Raw genomic sequence first — 6,864 nt, forward strand, 5'->3', positions numbered from 1 at the left:
ATATTTTTCAATGGATTGAAAGCCTGCCATCTGCTTCCTAAGAAATTATGCCTAGCTTGATTTTCAAGTTCTAAGTTCTGAATGACAGCTAGATAAGATGGATCCAAAGCAGGAAAGAAGAAATCTTGTAGTTTTTTCTTAGATTTTCTCAGAAAAATAACCAATTGTTCAGCTGACACTGAAGTACAATATGCATCTAAATAGTCTGACAATTCTCTTCTAATTTTAGCTGGACAAAACTCCTTTGTGTCTTTGGGAAGTCTGTACATGTTTGTATGTGTGAATGTGTAGTATAAGAAATGTACTCACTCTGCTGCTCCCCAGTATCTCTCCACACTCGTCCTTCCCTACACCCCTTCCCGTGCACTCCGCTCCATGGATAAATCCTTCTTATCTGTTCACTTCTCCACTACTGCCAACTCCAGACTTCGTGCCTTCTGTCTCGCTGCACCCTACGCCTGGAGTAAACTTCCTGAGCCCCTACGTCTTGCCCCATCCTTGGCCACCTTTAAATCTAGACTGAAAGCCCACCTATTTAACATTGCTTTTGACTCGTAACCAATCGCCTCCACCTACCCTCCTCTCCCCCTTCCTGTACACATTAATTGATTTGATTTGATTACTTTTTTTTTTGTCTATTAGATTGTAAGCTCTTTGAGCAGGGACTGTCTTTCTTCTATGTTTGTGCAGCGCTGCGTACGCCTTGCAGCGCTATAGAAATGCTAAATAGTAGTAGTAGTAGTAGTAGTAAGAGGAGATTAGGGTAACAAGAGTGGGGATGCTTATGAGGTTGTTTGGCATTTGTCTAGGGAACTAAGGACTGTGTGAGGGTAAAGTGAGTGTTGAGAGAAGATGTTTATTCTTCTTCCCCTTCTTGAATTTCCTCCTCTCCCATGTTCTCTCCCACTTTTTTCTGTCCCTTCCACTCAACCCCCTACCTCTTCCATGCACTCTCTTGTGGACATAGAACAGTCAAACCCTCATGGCCCATTCCACTAAACTCAGACCTTCCCCTTCCCCCACACTTTTTTTCATATATATAGAGAGAGAGATCCATTTTTATTGTGGCCTGTAGCAACTGCAGAGAGATTAATACAGGCCTGAGGTTCCCCCATGGTGCTCTTAATATACAGTGCCCACACATTTTGCCAGTTCTTCTTCAGCAGAGACACTAGGATGTTAATGGCCAAGGGAATGTTGTACACCAGCTCATCCTCTGTCATCTTCACATGGCCAACAGCCACAGCCAGACATGGCACCTTTTTCATTTGAAATTTGATTGCAGACTTCGTCCCATCAAAATTGACCACCATATTCACATTGTGGAGAGAAGGGAGTTTGCCAGCATTGTTCAGGTCAGGTCCCAGGATATGAGGGATTTGCTTGATTAGCGTCCATGAAGCCAAACAGGCATCATACTTCTTGGTCATTTTTTTCACCATTTTTTTTTGTTTTTATTGAGTTTCCTTAGATCCTCAATATATACCTATGAGGATGTCAACTGCTTTTGCCTCATCACAATGCTGCTGATCTCCCAGTACACAGACTAAGAACTTTGGGCATGGGGCTGACTTCAGCCTGTCTGTGCCAGAGAAATGTTTGTCTTTCTGAGGGTCATAGTTCTTCAGGCTGATCTACAGCTCCACAGATTCTAAGAACGTGCGTTGTTTCTGTTGAGACTCTTACTGCACCCACCCACTCTCATAGTATGCTGCACTCCCTGTGAGCATACAGCCCTCACAGAACCCATGTTTACCCCCTCTCACAGCCCATGCTACCTGCTTCCCAAACTTTATGGCTTATCCTCTGAAGCTGAAGGCAGCAGCTACCCCTCTCCTGGTGGATAGGGTTTGGGCTCCCATCTTCCTGCTAGTTCTCCATCTCCAAGTCATTAGCTCCCTACCACCATACTGCTTCTATACTGGCCTGGGCCAGTATCTTCTCTTCTTTCGTGGAAGAGTTTGGCCTCCCTGCCACTATGCTGCCTATTTTACACCCAGGGCTGACACCCCCATTCTTCCAGTGGCAGAGTTTGAGCTCCCCAGTTCCTTGCTTTTTCTCTTGTGGCTTGAGCCAGCATTTCCTCCTTTTCTGATGCCTGAGCTCGGGATCCTCACCATTGTGCCATTTTGTCTGCTACTCAGTTCTTGCACTTTCTTGGTGGCTGTTCTTCCTTTCCTTTTTCACTACTGTGTGCATCTGTTTGCAAATGCATAAACAATTGCATACAGATTGATATACACACAGACAGATGGATAGACCCTTCAGAATAGGTGGTTAGTTTTTTGTGTGAAAAGTTCCAAAACCTAAATCCAATAAGCAAAAGGGAACCTTTATGCAGCACAAGACAGGAAATAATGTAATCATTGTAGTATTCATTGGTGAGCCAATAAAGAGTAAGACACTTGACTAACTCATTGTGAACTATGTACAATCACAGTAACAACTCCATGAACTGATGCCAATGCTGCAAAATGTTTTGGCAGTGCAGCATTGTAAAATTTGCTCTAAAAATGAGTTCATCACCCCTCTCTGCATATGTTACCAAAAAGACATGCAATGTCCAGTGTTAATTGTTCTTGAATGATAACATAAGACACACAAAATATGAGTTGCTCAGAATAAGACACAATCAAGAATCAGGCCAGCATGTTTCTGTGGGAATGAACCAACCACTGTTTTAAGATACAGTATTAGAATTTGTAGAGTCAGAGACACAGCTGTCAACTTTTGCACTTTGTCAGCACATTACATTTCAGGAAGCTTTAATTTGCATCAAGATGATAGGTTAAAAGACTTAGAGTGTCTCTGTTGGAGCAGCTGAAAGAACTAAAAAATAAAATTACAGTTGTCAACATCAAAAGTGTGATCACCATTTCATGCATCAGGACAGATACAACAGAAAGTACAGGGATTCAGATAATCTAAAAGTATAAGGGTGTGTAGTGCTAGATGATTATTCCTTGAGAAGGAAAATACATAAAAAGAATAAAGAAACCTAAATGCATTGAAATTAACAAATTGAACTCCCTGAAAAGCACAGTACAAAGCCACAGAAATCTACTAAAATGTAGATTTTAATCAGAAAATAGCATTTATGCTACAAAATTCCTGAGTCATATTAAGGACTAGACAACTGGATTTATTCCATTCAAGGTATTGATGTCATGCTTTTGAAAAGATATTCAGCACAGTTTGGGAAAATTATTTTCTTTTCTATAAGGATTTAGGGCCAGATGCACTAAACTTTAACAAGCCAATAACAAGCCATTAACGAACAAGTAGTAAACCGTGGCATGCACTAAACAGTTTTTTTCCGACAGCGGTAGCAGGTAACGAAAATAGAATACAAACAAGTAACTACCATTGTAATGTGGACGATTCGGGATGCACTAACCATACCAACGATTGCACCGACTCATTTACCCCTATATATTTAACGTGTGGTCAGAGCTGTCGGTAAGGCCGGAGCTGGCATACAGACACGTCATAACACGTCCTTATGGGCGTCCTTGCCCCCCGCCCGAGGTCGCCGCTGCTCCCCGCTCCCCCCCTGCATTAAAAAATCGTGATTTTAGGCAGCCCCGGCCCCCTCCCTCCCTTCCTTCCTTCCTTCCTCTCTTTCTAAATAGCTCCCGCCATCCTCTGCCCCATGCCCCGCCCCCACCGCCCCCCCTGAGGTCATCGCTGCTGCTCCCCCCTCCATCTTACCAGGCCCTCGCAGCGCCTCTCACCTCTGTGTGAAGGCGCTGCGACAGCAAGAACAGCTGATCCTCTTCGTTGAAGATCCTTCAGATGTCTCTCCTTTCATCCAGGGCCCGCCCTCGTCTGACGTAAGTAACCTACGTCAGTTGAGGGTGGGCCCTGGACGAAAGGAGGGACGTCCGAAGACTCTTCAGCGAAGAGAATCAGCTGTTCTTGCCGTTGCAGCGCCTTCACACAGAGGTGAGAGGCATTGCGAGGGCCCGGTAAGACAGAGGGGGGGCCCGGTGGAGAGGGGTAGCAGCGGTAATGACCTCAGGGGGGGCGGGGGCGGGGCACGGGCGGAGGATGGCTGGAGCTGTTTAGAAAGAGAGAGAGGAAGGAAGGAAGGATGGAAGGGAGGGGCGCCGGGGCTGCCTAAAATCACGATTTTTTTAATGCAGGAGGGAGCGGGGAGCAGCGGCGACCTCGGGCGGGGGGGGGCGAAGGCCGTCCTTAAAGGACGTCCATAACGGACGTCCATAGGCACTTTTTTTTTTACGTACCGACACTTTACCGAAGGTATTCATGAATCCGACTTTTGAATACCGCACCGAACATTTCTGAGGTGTTTTTTAGTGCATTCTTCGTTTTTTCAAATTTGGTAAGAACTTTTACGTTTTACTTTCTTTTACATTTGGTTGATGCATCTTGGCCTTATTGCTGAGCATAAACAGTCACACACCTACAAATTTCACACAGTAGATTCTAATCCAAATTAATAAGAGTAGTAAAGTTTTGAAAGTTATAGTCACGTGCTGTAGACTGTTTATTTGTCTAGTACCTATCATATTCAGTTCAAATATAATCCATTACTCCTTGGGATTTATAGCAGTGCTGGAGATTGCAGTTTTGCTAGAAATTTGTTAGATTTCTAACAAAAAAAAAGGTAAAATGGCAAGTGAACAATTAAAAAATACTCTAAACAAGCAGCCCAGATCATTTAGCTAAATAAACAGTCAATATCTGTGTTTTGCCAGTATCAGAACTATGGGCCTCTTTTACTAAGGCGCGCTAGTGATTCCCTGCATGGCAAATGAGAGAAAGTCCATTCAATTCCTATGGGTTTCCTCTCATTTACCGTGCAGAAATCGCTAGTACGGCTTAGTAAAAGAAGCCCTATATTTGCAAACCATGTTAATTAGTTGTACTGCTAAACTACTATAATGCATAGGCCTATTTATTAACCTGTGGTAAAGCTTTTCACCTAACAACCAAAGTTAAGGCATATTGGATGCAAAACCTCTGTATTCACCATTGGGGGCATTCCCAGGACTTTGGAGAAGACTTTTATGTAGTTCATACAGAGGAATGATCATTGAAGGTGTAGCTAACTGCATTGCATCATCTGTCATATTATCAGTTAAATCACAATAATGTCAATGTCAATATTGTTCTTATTAATCGCTATTTCCTCCTGAAATAAGAGTTCATACTGACTTCTGCGCTAACTGCAAGTCACAGTGCCTATTCATTCTCAGTCCATACAATGTCTGCAATAATAATTTCTGCATTAGAGACTAGATTCTATATTTGACGCTTACGTTAGGCATGGATCAGGTGCATTCTATAATCATGCACATAGATTTTCGGAAGACTAGGAAGACTAGCCAAGGTAGGATAAGTTCTTATTACAACATCGGGACTATTTATAGCCTGGCAGGGACCAGGCCTTTTCTTGGTGGTTTAACACTGAGTTCAAAGCTGATATTTTTATGCACATTGGACTAGATTCTATATATCTCTCATTAAAAATCAGTGCTGAAAATGTTTCCACCTAGGCATATTCTGTAAACCATGCCTAGATTTAGGCATGGTTTATAGAATATGCCTAGCAGCCATGACTGCGCCTAACTCTAGGCACATCCATTTGCGCCATCTAGCCCAATATCCTATTTCCAACAGTGGCCAATCCAGGTCACAAGTACCTGGCAGAAACCCAAATAGTAGAACATTCTATGCTACCAATCCCAGGGCAAGCAGTGGCTTCTCCATGTCTGTCTCAATAGCAGACTATGGACTTTTCCTCCATGAACTTGTCCAATCCTTTTTTAAACCCAGATATGCTAACTGCTGTTACTACATCCGCCAGCAAAGAGTTCCAGATCTTAACTATTCTTTGAGAGAAAAAATATTTCCTCCTATTTGTTTTAAAAGTGTTTATATGTAACTTCATTGAGTGTCCCCTAGTATTCCTACATTTTGAAAGAGTAAAAAAAAAAATCGATTCACTTCTACTTGTTCTACCCCACTCAGGATTTTGTAGAACTCAATCATATCTCCCCTTGGCCACCTCTTTTGGTGTAAATACTGGCTCCTAAATTAGGCGCAGACCAGGTATATTCTATAACTGTGCACATAGATTTTTGGAAAACCCACATCCCGCCCATGGCCACGTCCCCTTTATGGCAGTGCACATTATGAAGATCAGGAGGTGGTATTAATATCAGACAGTAAAGAGGTCCAGGCCCCCTAGCAGCTGGAATCTCCTATTCCACATGCAGCCAAGCCACCATCCCCCACAATAGCTGAGGACGCAGCTCTGCCTGAGGCCCCAGGTTCTGCCAATGAAGGGACACTAGCTGCATAGGTGCAGGAGATTTGACAGACGCAAAGGACGGCCCATCCCAAAGTTGGAGATTTACCACCACTATGTTGGAGACTGAAGGCCAATGAGTAAGGTTTTTTATGTGGGCCCAAGCCATGTCTAACACCAGTTCTAGCATATATGCATTACAAAAACTGACATATTCTGATCAATAAATTGAAAATAAAATTCTTTTTTCTACCTTTGTTGTCTGGTCATTTTTTTTCTAACCATGTTGGTCCCAGACTCAAGTTTCTGCTTTCCTCTGCATTCTTTTTACTCTCTTTTCAGGTTCTCCTTGTACATTTAGCATATGTCCTTGTGCTTCTGGAACTGAATATCCAGGTATAACCGCCGACCTGGAAGTTAATCAGGCACCTGATGATGTTCAGACCAATGCCCAGTTAACTTGCCACATAAATTTAGGATAGCTTTTTTTCTGTTCTTACTGTGTGCAGTGAATTAACCAGTTTGTGGATTGAAAATCACCACTAATCAGCTGTTTATGCTCCACTCCAACTCTGTTCCAGACCACC

The 6,864-nt window shown here is 43.0% G+C and overlaps 1 pseudogene; it reads right to left on the minus strand.

Annotated features, from left to right (window-relative positions):
• Nucleotides 1–1,031: 1,031 nt before the first annotated feature.
• On the minus strand, nucleotides 1,032–5,096 carry LOC115471342 (annotated as a pseudogene).
• Nucleotides 5,097–6,864: the final 1,768 nt, after the last annotated feature.

Source organism: Microcaecilia unicolor, chromosome 5 (assembly GCF_901765095.1).
Source record: "Microcaecilia unicolor chromosome 5, aMicUni1.1, whole genome shotgun sequence".
In the NCBI taxonomy this organism is placed as follows: Eukaryota; Metazoa; Chordata; class Amphibia; order Gymnophiona; family Siphonopidae; genus Microcaecilia; species Microcaecilia unicolor.